Source organism: Lepidochelys kempii, chromosome 14, assembly GCF_965140285.1.
Source record: "Lepidochelys kempii isolate rLepKem1 chromosome 14, rLepKem1.hap1, whole genome shotgun sequence".
Lineage (NCBI taxonomy): Eukaryota > Metazoa > Chordata > Testudines > Cheloniidae > Lepidochelys > Lepidochelys kempii.
The window spans coordinates 40689178-40701564 of NC_136393.1; the positions used below are offsets into that span (position 1 = coordinate 40689178).

The 12387-nt window shown below is 53.3% G+C and overlaps 1 protein-coding gene and 1 pseudogene across 2 annotated transcripts in view; one reads left to right on the forward strand and one right to left on the reverse strand.

Annotated features, from left to right (window-relative positions):
- The window catches only part of LOC140904638 (uncharacterized), an 819798-nt gene that overhangs the window by 608894 nt on the left and 198517 nt on the right, over window positions 1-12387 (forward strand).
- Window positions 1505-10811, reverse strand: LOC144929461 (C-type lectin domain family 2 member D-like; annotated as a pseudogene). The gene is made up of 5 exons (XR_013634682.1): window positions 10718-10811; window positions 9518-9619; window positions 8191-8356; window positions 7352-7455; window positions 1505-3280 (listed from the first exon to the last, which is right to left on the reverse strand). The product of XR_013634682.1 is annotated as a C-type lectin domain family 2 member D-like (transcript).

Sequence of the window (12387 nt, forward strand, 5' to 3'; positions counted from 1 at the left end):
TAGACCGAACTAACAAGGTATTCTCCTGTCTAACCAAGTACAGCTCACCCGAAATCCTTGCAGCACTTCACAGCCAGGCAGGCTCGGACCCTTCTTTCTTGAGACATGCGTACGGTCAGTTTGTCTTCGAGGGGAAGGATCCAGTAGGTCTCTGCACACCGAGAGAGATCAGACCGATCCTTTGTCTTTATGCTTCAACACCACAGATGGACACACACACAGCCCCCTGCTCTTAGTTTCTTCCTGTAGATTTCCCTTTTTTGTGGATTTTGCACTCTAATTTTACACCTGGCTCAGTGGCAAAGAGACATCCTACGGCAGGCACACAATACACACATGGCCAGACAGGGAGGTAACTTCAGTTGTCTCCTGTCTGAAAGGAGCATCTGGGGTACATCACCTCCCGTGACCTGCCTTAACTCCAAGACCTTAAGGGCACCATTGTCCGTCTCGAGACACAGCTCCTTATATAGTATCCGTACAGAGGTCTTGCTCCGATTATGGTGACCATTGGGCTACTGGCCCTTGATACAGACCTCACATGCCCCCTTTGGTGAACTATTCTGTAGACCACTGGTTCTCCACCAGGGGAACATGTACTCCTGGCCGTATGCAGAGGTCTTCCCGGGGAGACATCAACTCATCCAGATATTTACCTAGGTTTACAACACGCTACATAAAAAGCACGAGCGAAGTCAGTACAAACTAAAATTTCAGATAGTGACTTGTTTACACTGCTCTATCCCTATACACTGAAATGGAAGTACAAGATTTATATTTCCATTTATTTATTTTATTATACGGTAACAATGAGAACGTCAATCATTTTTCAGTAATAGTGGCTGTGACGCTTCTGTATTTTTTGTGTCTGATTTTGTAAGCGAGTAGTTTTTAAGTGAGGTGAAACTGGAGTTTCGCTTTTTAAGTGAGGTGACAAATCAGATTCCTGAAAGAGGTGCAGTCATCTGGAAAGGTTTAAAACGACTGATGTAAAGATCAGACCCAGGGGATTCCTGGAAAACCTTCTGTGCTGCCTGCCACTTGGCACCAAGGGGTCCCTGGGTCACATGCATCTTTCCCCCAAACTCCATCTCTGGGCAGGCTCAGCTCCTCTCTCCTGCAAGGAGGGAACTGGAGCCAAGGCCGTGCAATAGCGCTGTCCGCAGTGTCCTGAGAGAGTGCGCGCCAACCTCAGGGCAGACTGCTGGGAACCAGGGCACAAATCCAAACTGGCTGAGAATTCTAGACCTAGATTTCACCAACCAAACATGCAGGGTAACCTCCCCCGGCATCCTAACAGCCTAGCCATGCAGTCCCCTTGGGTTCTCCGATCTGTCTCGCAACCCAGGTGAGCCTGCCTTTGAGAGACAGATGGTCTCTCACACTCAGAATCACAACAGTATTCAGGTTACTCCCAGACCCACAGGTCCAGGCACCCCAGGTAAACTGCACCTTAGACATCACACCAAAGACCACGTGTGTAGCCAGTCTTATTATAGGACACTTTATTAAAAAGGAAATAAGATTTATTTACAAGGCTAAAGCAGGTGAGGATACATACACAACGAAGCTACAAAGTTTCAAAAGGTAACAGAAGCATCTATAGCAGTGATGCTCCGAGCTCAGTGGTTCAGGAGCCAAATTAGTGATCAGCCTTACCCAGAAGAGCCACAGTAGCGTGAATTCATTGTTTCATTCACTATAGCACTTCTCCTATTTAAACAGAAGGGCAGGGGAAATATTTAGGTTTTTATAAAAATGCTCGCAGCAAATAACTTAGTGGCTAATAACACAGTAAAAGCATCCTGACTGGTTAACAATGAAATCAGTGTTTTAATATCATGTGCTACAAAGAGCGGCAGGAGACACATTAAAGAGTCACTTGCAGCTCATGAGCCGCAGTCTGTGTATCACTGGTCCATTATCAACTCTGTCCTTGAGGGCTAACCCAGGCTAAGCAGGTGGGGAACTCTTGCTTATGCCTAGAAAACCCTGCCCCCCAGCATCAACAAGATTCAGTTCCTTCTTGTATCCCACCTCCTCCCTTGTGCTCTGAGCTGCTGGAGATCAGCACTTCACACTCCTAAATGCCTCAATTCACTCTCCTGTCTGGTGATTTACACAGTCACAGAGGCTCCCAAAACAAACGTTCCAATATTACCTAACAATGTGGGATACAGAGGTCAGAAGAAATGAGATTAATGCTGCAGCAGCTCACAAGCATTCAATAAAGGCTGAACACATTCTTATAATGCTAATACCTATCTTAACACACAGGTGAGCCAGCCTGATCCCAGCTGTATATTTCTCAGGGTCCCCTTGAGACATGGGGACTTTGGCATGACCTGGCACCTGGTCTGTCTGTCACACCGACCCCCTCCCTGCCCTTTTCAAACCCACTGGGCTCCAGGAAGGGAGAGAACAGACATTTCTCCTCTTGCTCCTACGTTCCAGGCCCTAGGTGTCCCACGAGGAGTGTAACAGGGGGTCTACTCCCTTGGCAGGTACAGCGCTCTTAAAACTAAAAATGGAAAATTAAAACCAGTTTAAAACAATCATGCTTTTATCCAAAGCAATATCTGGCAACAGCAAAAAAAAAGGAACTGGTGGTGTAAACCTGCAAACTTCAAAATCAATTGGGTTTTCAAAAGACCCCAAAAACTGATCCATAAAAAATACTTTGTTAAAAAGTTCCTGGGCCGGGGGGGGGGGGGGGGGCAGTGGCGCGGGAATGTAGAACATCCCCCCATAGCTCTATGCCAGACCACCGAATGGGAATGATGAATATTTTTCAAAGATTCCATACATAATTTTCTAGAGTAAAAAGCTTCTGTGGGGGAATGTCAGGGCAGCGAAAGCTGAGGCTGGTGCCTTGGCTCAGTTAGGCAGAGCTCCTGGTCCAGCTGAGGTAGGTTAGAAAGGCTGGATTTGAGCCGTTCCACTGGCGGAAAAAGAGACGGCACGGGTGGGGGGACAAGATGTGCAAACAGCATCTCTGGTTTTCACCTGAGTCCACAGTGCTCTGCCCAGTGATGCGCAGAGCATTCCCTGATATTCCGGAATTGCTCAGATGTGATCTTGTAAAGAGATCAGTCCGGCTTTTCCGGGACTAATTCCACAGTGCTCTCCTTACGAGCCCCCTACCACGGCAGCCTCCTGTGCCTGTGTAAATGCATCGGGTTTGGTGCAGATCCAGGGTCTCTCACTGCTGCATCGCCAGCTGCTGACCCCATTCACATCGTTCAGATACGCGCAGTCTCCTCCTCCTCCGATCGGAAACCTGCAAGACAGAAGCCAGGGAGCTGGTGTCAGGTAGGAGTTGGACATTTCCCATCAGCCACAGGCAGGGAGAGACGCTCTCGCACAGTGCAGGGAGCTGCTGCACTCACAGCCCCTCACGATTCCCCTTCCTGCACCTGCCACAGGCCCCAGCTAGAAAGGGGGCAGTGGGGCAGCAAGGCCAGGAAAGGTTCAAAGATCAACAGACCTCCATGGAGCATTTATGCCGGGTGGGTATTAACCCAGTTCCTACTCTCCCCCCGTGCCCCCCCCCCGCCCCGCACACCCAGCTGGGTCTGGATGAGCCCCTGCAGACCCAACCCACCCAAACTGCCCTGGGCGCAGGTTCCAGGTGACTCTCAGCGTGGCGAGGAGCAGCAGTAACGCTGCACAGAAGAGCTGGGTCCAGAGCTCCCTGGACAGTTTACATCAGCTCTCAGGCCAGAGGCCTGTCAGGACAGGCTGTATTGCAGGGGGCGGCTGGAGTGAAATGCCAGCAGCACAAACCCAGCGGCCATGGGGTGACCCCAGCCACTCACACAGAGCTTCCCGTCAGAACTGGAGGCCAGCGCTTCCCACCTGGGAACAGGGTGGGATCCAGGTCCACAGGCAAATCCTCCCCCATGGTCCCATCCTGGCTACTCACAGTAGACATGTGCTCGGCTAGGAGAAGGCCCAGCACTATTCTTTGGGCAGGCCGGGATCTCCCTGCCCTCAGGCCACCAGCCTCTGGCTCGGGGTGAGATCTGTCCCAGAGAAGGGAGAACCCAGCTCACAGCCACCTGAGAAGTTGGCTGTGGGTGGCTCCCCCACCGGCATCACCCTAGACGAGCTCTGAGGAGATGGCAATGATGCACCCAGAGCCTTCTGCTGGGGTGGGCGCCCACAGGGTGGCAGATTTCAGGGTTAACACCCCACTGAGATGCCTGTTTACCCAGTTCCGGTAAATTGGCGTCACATTAGCTATCCTCTAGTCATCGGGTACAGAAGTGGATTTAAATGATAGGTTACAGACTACAATGAGTAGTCCTGCAATTTCACATTTGAGTTCCTGGGACTGGTGACTTGTTACTGTTTAGTTTCTCAATTTGTTCCAAAACCTCCTCTAATGACACCTCCATCTGGGACAGTTCCTCAGATTTGTCACCTAAAAAGGACGGCTCAGCTTTGGGAATCTCCCTCACATGCTCAGCCGTGAAGATTGCTGCAAAGAATTCATTTAGTTTCTCTGCAATGGCATAGTGCCAGCTGCGGTGTGGACAGACCCCAAACAGGCCGGCTAACAGATGGGCTCATGAGGCAATCACAAAGACAGACTGCTGCCAACATCAGGGCATCCTTGCTGGAATATGTGAAAATATCTGCTGGGATCAAACAGCAGGTCATCAACTGACTTGTTTTCTAAGCCTCCTCTGGGCATATTTTCCAGCTTCCCATCAACCGCAAAGGGCTCTTTTAAAAATGCCATTCAGCTGTAAGTACCTAAGACTGGCCACATGGGTCAGACCAATGGCCCATCTAGCCCAGTGTCCTGTCCTCCGATACTGGCCAGCGGTAGGTGCTTCCGAGGGAATGAACAGAACAGGGTCAGTATCGAGTGATCCATCCCATTCACACCCAGCTTCTGGCAGTCAGATGTTCATGGACACTCAGAACATGGGGTTGCATCCCTGACCATCCTGGCTGATAGGAACTGGTCGAGCTATCCTCTGTGAACTGATCTACTTCTTGTTTGAACAGAGTTATACTATTGGCCTTCACAACATCCCCTGGCAAGAAGCTCCACAGGTTGACTGTGTGTTGTGTGAAGAAATACTTCTTAATAACATCAGCCACACTATCAGAGGCTAGTTCACCTGTACATCCACCAATGTGATATATGCCATCATGTGCCAGCAATGCCCCTCTGCCATGTGCATTGGTCAAACTGGACAGTCTCTACGTAAAAGAATAAATGGACACAAATCAGATGTCAAGAATTATAAGATTCATAAACCAGTCGGAGAACACTTCAGTCTCTGGTCAAGCAATCACAGACATGAAGGTCGCTATCTTACAACAAAAAAAACTTCAAATCCAGACTCCAGCGAGAAACTGCTCAATTGGAATTAATTTGCAAATTGGATACTATTAATTTAGGCTTAAATAGAGACTGGGAGTGGCTAAGTCATTATGCAAGGTAGCCTATTTCCCCTTGTTTTTTTCTCCCCCCGCCCGCCCCCCCCGACATTCTGGTTAAACTTGGATTTATACTGGAAATGACCCACCTTGATTATCATGCACATTGTAAGGAGAGTGGTCAGTTTGGATGAGCTATTGCCAGCAGGAGAGTGAGTCTGTGTGTGTGGTTTTTGGAGGGGGGTGGGCGGGTGAGAAAACCTGGATTTGTGCTGGAAATGGCCCACCTTGATTATCATGCACATTGTAGGGAGAGTGGTCACTTTGGATGGGCTATTACCAGCAGGAGAGTGAGTTTGTGTGTGGAGGGGCAGAGGGTGAGAAAACCTGGATTTGTGCTGGAAATGGCCCAACTTGATGATCACTTTAGATAAGCTATTACCAGCAGGACAGTGGGGTGGGAGGAGGTATTGTTTCATGGTCTCTGTGTGTATATAATGTCTTCTGCAGTTTCCACAGTATGCGTCCGATGAAGTGAGCTGTAGCTTACGAAAGCTCATGCTCAAATAAATTGGTTAGTCTCTAAGGTGCCACAAGTCCTCCTTTTCTTTTTCCTTTTGTTTGTGTCAGACCTGCTGCCTATTCATTTAATTGTGACAGGTTTCAGAGTAGCAGCCGTGTTAGTCTGTATTCGCAAGGAGAAAAGGAGGACTTGTGGCACCTTAGAGACTAACCAATTTAGTTGAGCATAAGCTTTCGTGAGCTACAGCTCACTTCATCGGATGCATTCAGTGGAAAATAACAGTGAGTAAATTTATATACACACAGAACATGAAAAAATGGGTGTTTAAAACTATTCCCCCCCTCCCCCCACCACCACCACTGTTCCTCAGATGCTCTTGTAAACTCCTGGAAATGTGCTGGAAATGGCCCACCTTGATTATCACTTCAAAAGGTTTTCTCTCTCTCCCCCCACCCCACTCCCCTGCTGGTAATAGCTCATCTTAGGTGATCACTCTCCTTACAGTATGCATGTTAAACACTCATTTTTTCATGTTCTGTGTGTATATAAATTTACTCACTGTTATTTTCCACTGAATGCATCCGATGAAGTGAGCTGTTAAATGTTAAATTTAATTACATTATGGTCACTATTACCGAGCAGTTCAGCTACATTCCCCACTTGGACCGGACCCTGTGCTCCGCTTAGGCCTAAATCAAGAATGGCCCCTTCCCTTGTGGGTGCCAGGATTAGCTGCTCCAACAAGCCGTCATTGATGGTGTCTAAAAATCACTTCTCTGCATCCCATCCAGAGGGGACATGTTCCCAGACAATATGGGGATAGTAGAAAACCCCCATTATTATTGGGTTTTCTGCTTTTGTAGCCTCTCTAATCTCCGTAAATTTCACAGTCCCCATCCTGGTCAGTAGTATATTTCTGCTGCTAGATTCCTATTCTTCAAGTGTGGAATTTCTATTCTGAGAGATGCTAGGATACAGTTGCATTTGTTTAAGATTTTTACTCTAATTTACTCTATGCTTTCCTGGACATGTAGTGCCACTCCCCCGCCAGCGTGACCTACTCTGCCGTTCTTTCAGTGCTGATGGTCCAGGGTCAAACCCTGCTATCGGCTCAACTGCGGTTTGGTTATTTGATCACACCCAGATCCCACTGAAATCCCTCTTGGGATGTCATCTGGGCCATCTCTACTGTACCCCCATTGTCATGGCAGCCCCAGGCACTCAGCATTTGTGACTATCAGGCATCTTTAACGCAGATGGCCCCACTAAAGCCAGACAGATCTGAAAGCTTTGGCCAGTCTCCCAGCAGACAACACTTGCTTCCACCCATCACTAATACACAGAGTACATAGCACTGACTGGTGCGTCCGCCTGAACTCGCTATCTCAGACACCAAGGACCCAAAGCCCAGGGAATTCACAGAGGACTTACAGGTTGTTGAATTTGGTGCCATTGGCCCATTTCCAGAGCTGCCCAGGGTCCCTCCGGAGGCCAATCCAGTGGTCAAGTCTGCCTTTATAGTGCAGCACGAAAGCCTAAAAACAGCAGAGGGGGTGGTGGGGTCAGAGCACAGGCTCTGTGCACCAGAGAATCACAGGTAGACACTGACGGGCTCTGTTTTTAGGGAACGGCTGGGGATTTTCACCTCCCTCTTGCCCAGCTCTGAGTAATTCAGTATTAACTTTCCCATCCCAAAGCCAGCTCCCCCTCACACCAATCTGCCCTGGGCTGGAGCAGCTCTTGGATGCTGCTGGGTCTAAGCTGCCCCCGCACCTCTCTATAGAAGGCCACATTCTCTGTCAAAGCCTCGCCTTACAGAACAGCTGAGCTCCCCTCCCCATCAGAGGGGAAGGAAAGAGCCCAGCTGAGCTCAATAAGGGATGCTGGGAAGGGCCAGGGATGAGAGAAGAGCCACCAAATCCTCAGCCAGAAGGGGCCAGGGCTAAGAGGAGCCCCCCCATCCTCATCTGGCTGCCCAAGAGCACTGGCTCTTCAAGTCAATCTGGGATCTCAGTACCCCTTTGGCCCCACGCCACCCAGAAGACACTCAAGCCAGCCTAGCCCGAGAGAGGGGCGGTCTCCTTTGAGAGGGCTGACAGTGAGTGATCCCTGCAGTCAGACACGGACACTAGAGGTTCCCCGGGACAGCCAGCCAGGCCTGGCATTCAGCAGCTGGAAGCTCATTTACTCAGAGCTGCTCCTTGAGCCCAGGTTCTCCTGCAGCAGCTGCTGAGCCAAGACCAGAACGTTGCAATTCGAGCATCTCTCACCATTTCCTGCTCACTGTTGATCTCAGCCAGGGAGGCGCTGAGCACAGAGCAGTGGGTCAGGCTGCAGGTCCAGTTCCTTTCGGCCTCAGAGAAATAGTAGCATTTCCCTCGGTATCTGATCCAGCAACAGGCCCCGGTTCAGGTGACGGAAGCTTAGGTCTGCACACTGAGAATGAGACAGCGACACATGGTGTGAGCGAGACCCGCCACCCGCCAACGAGGAGAACAGGGGGAGATCAGCCCCTGCACCCCAGGCTTCTGAGACCTCTCGAACCAGGGTGGGTACTGAAAGGCCGTGAGGGAGCCAGGAGGACGCTGGGAATCCAGCCCCAGAGGGGGGTTATCTGACTCTGCTCTCACTCTCTTGGGTTCACATTCAACAGGGATGCAGCTGACAAACCGCTCATGCCATGAAGCCCAGGACAGAGAGCTGGGCCCAAGCTCCGTGTTACAACACGGGGTGGGCAGAGAGCTGCAGACGAAGGGGACAGTTACCAGGGGGCCAGCAGGGGGGCAATAATTAATGGGTAGGAGATTAACTGCAACATGATTTGCCAGGTCTAGTACCCCAAGGAGTTCTGCTAGCCTGGACTGCTGCCCCATCCCCCTGCTCTGCGCTTTGCTTCCCTGGAGAGGCAGGTTGAGATGAGTACGGGAACAAACTCCCTTCCCTTCAGGAGACCGAACGCCCGCTGCCCGGCCTGTCCAGTGCAGCCAGCCAGGTTCACGGTCACCATAAGCAGCTGCCATCTGCGCTCGCACATGCTGTCTGTGCAGGCGGGGACGTCAATAGCGCGACGAGACCCTGCCCTGCCGAGGTCACCAATGGGTGGGTTTCACGCTGCGTTAAGGGAGGTGTCCGTACTGCGTTCCACAGCTCCTTTCAGTGACATGCCAGCACCTGCCCAGCACTGGGCACAACCCAGGGATGCAGGAAGGCCAGGCTGGCACCTCAGGGCGACACGCTGCAGGCAGAGGGCCCAGCTCATTGCTGCCGTGCACCGTCAATCACCCCCACTCTGCATGGGTATCGGTGACCGTGCCTGGGGCCCGGCAACAGTGACTTGGACCCAGAGTGCTCAGAGATGGGCTGGGGGGAGCTAACGTCAGTCCCGACACAGAGAGTGCCCAGATGCAGGGGTCTGGGAGGGAGCAGGAGGAGGGTCGGGGTCTGAGATGGAGCAGGAGGGGGGTCTTGGAGGAACACCCCCCAGGAATCCTCTGTCCCAGGGGCAGAAGCCAGACAGGCCAGGAGGAGAAACTGACTGTGGTGGCTCCAGGGGGAATGGGATGTGCAGAGAGGGGGAAGGGAAGGGCGAGAACTGACCTGCCAGGAGAATGATAAGAACTAAGAACATGATTGCGAGGGCAACTGCGAGCACAATTGTACATGTCTTGTAGTTACATTACCTGCAGTTAGGACGAGGGTCTGAAACAGAAAGACTTGTCAGGCAGGGCCGCGAGGACACGTCTCCCCGACAGCCCCAGGGCTGGAGCTGCCTTAGAACAGTGGTTCTCACCCACCAGTTCATGTACCCCTGGGGGTAAGCAGAGGTCTTCCACGGGGCACATCAACTCATTGAGAGATTTGCCTTATGTTACGACAGGCTACATAAAAAGCACTAAGTCAGTACAAGCTAAAATTTCCTACAGACAATGACTTGTTTATACTGCTCGATAGACTATACACAGAAAGGTACAGCGTTTATAGTCCAATTGATCGATTTCATAATTAAATACGCAACAATCAGAGAGAGTCAGCAATTTTTCAGGAATAGTGGCTGTGACATGTTTGTATTTTTATGTCCGATTTTGGAAGCAAGTTGTTTTTAAGTGAGATGAAACTTAGGAGAGTGCAAGACAAATCAGCCTCCTGACAGGGCGACAGTCCTCTGGAAAGGCTGAGAGCCACTGGACTCAAGCATGCACCGTTCTGTTGATTGCTCCTTCCCTCAGATGCTCTGGGAGAGAAGTCCGGAGGGCCAGGCAGGCTGGGGCTGGCCCCTCCTTCCCCTCAGCCCAGTGCCCTCCCCTGGGCACTCCCAGCCAGGCTGCCAGGAGGCCTGGTGAGCTCAGGGGCACAGAGATAAGGACCCGCATGTCCTGGTGGCAGTTGCTCAAACTGCCCCCCCGCACCATCCCCACCCCCATTCTGCCCCCTGCCAAGTGCTGGCTGGGCCCACACTGCCGAGTGCCCCTGTCCCCGCACACTGGGGTCTCACACTGGCCATACACAGCAGAAGGGGGGAGAACGAACCAGGCAGAGATGGGCCAGGGCTGTCACAGGGGGTCTGACACACCCAGCCCAGGAGGGCCCTGCACAGCCCCACGACCACCGCTGTGTGCGCCAGACAGCAGCTGTGAGCCAGGGATCGGTGCCCTGAGAGCCCCTGGGGGTGATCCAGTCCCTGCTACCCACAGACGGGGCGTTGCTGGGCACTGGCTGCTGCCACTGAGAGCCTGGCCCCATGTGGGGCAGCCTCAGTGTCTCTCTCCAGCCTGTTCCCAGGCAGCGACACCCCATTACCTGGCTCTCCTCCAGTCTCCAGGTCTCCATTGCCCTCAACAGGCCACTCCTGCAGCGGCTCTTCGCTCCCAGCAGCACCAGGTGCTGGCCCCATCGTCTCTCTCAGCGACGCTCGGGCTGCACACGCTGCTGGAGGCGCAGGGCTGGGGTCGGCTCCTCTCTGTGACTGTGTCCGATTCAGCAGCAGCGAAGCCAAGCTGGGGTGGGGGTCCTGGCCCTGCTTCCCCCCACACCCTGCTCCGGGCTCTCCAGCCGATCTGAAAGTCGAGACGGACCCAGCGGGACAGGTCAGTGGGGCGGGGGGGCGGGCGATTTGTGGTTTCTCGTTCCCTGCCCAGCAGCCCAACCCCCAGCCAGAGGCTGTGCCATGATGATTGAACCCCCTTAAACGCCATGGCCCCTCCACCCCCCAGGGCTTCAGAGACCTGATCTGCTGAGGACCCCACCAGCCAGGCACCACCCACGCGTGACAGGCACCCAGCTGGGGTTGACAGGAGGGAAAAACCCTCCCTCCCCACACATACCTCCCACAATCGAGAGCAAGTCGAGAATCCTAACAGGAGTGGGGAGTTGGCGGGCGGGGGGAGAGAACCAGGATGGAATGAGTAAAATCAAGGCAATTAAATCACCAAGTCCAACGCCTCAATTTAAATAATCAATTTTAATCAACTTATCAATTCACACTTCAGTAATTTTCTAAGGCCAAGTCCCCACTCAGTGGGTGACAGAACCATTAAAACTTCATGTCCAAAACTTCCCCCACGGGGGGGAGGAGGGGTGGGGAAATTGTGTGAGTGGCTCTTTCCTTCCCCCTTTTTCATTGGGAACGCAGGGAAGGGGAGGATGCCCGTGGGAAGCCTGGCCTGGGGCCCCCAAGGTTGGGGGTACCGGGAGCAACAGTGCGCTGCTGCCCCCCCCACCCCACAGGTGCCCCATCCCCAGCGAGCAGACCGAGGTGTGGGGAGAGCCACCAGACACCTAAGAGAGGCCCTGCCCCCAGAGGAGAAGGAAGGGGGAAAAAAGAGAGCCCCCCCACCAGCCCAGAGAGGAGAAGAAGGGAAGGGAGAGGAGGCACCACCCCACCCCCGGAGCCCTGACTGGGGGAAACTTCCCCAGAGTCCTGCCTGGCTTCATGGGGAGCAGTTCCAGAGCATCGCCCAGGGACTCCGGGACACCCCCCCAGCCCGGAGAGACGGGGGGGTTCCAGCCCCTGCCCCCCCATGTACCGGCGCTCCCCCCACGAGCCCGGCGCGGGTGGCACGTTTCTCACTGGCTCAGCAGCGACCGTCACCATCCGGAGCCTCCCCAGCCTCTGCGACCGCCCCCCCCGGGCTGTGCTTTAAACCTCGCGCTGACTCCGCCCCCGCCCCGCCCAGTCCTGCCATAAAACAGTTGAACATTTTGACCCGTGACTTCACTTGCTGACCCGCTTCCGCCCTCAGCAAAGGCTCGAGGGGGAGGGTCCTCCGGCGTGTCCGGAACCCAGCGCCCCGCCCGCTGGCTGGCTCGGACAGTCCAAAATGACGTGCCTGGTTCTCAGACTTGTCCCTGCTGCTGGGGATCAGCTCTCACAGCGGGGCGCCCCCCCGGCTTTCTCTGGGAGAAGCCCCCCCAGGCCCCCCCAGCTGTCTGCTGCCGGGTTCCCGGTCCCTTCCCTCCAAGCAGCCGGG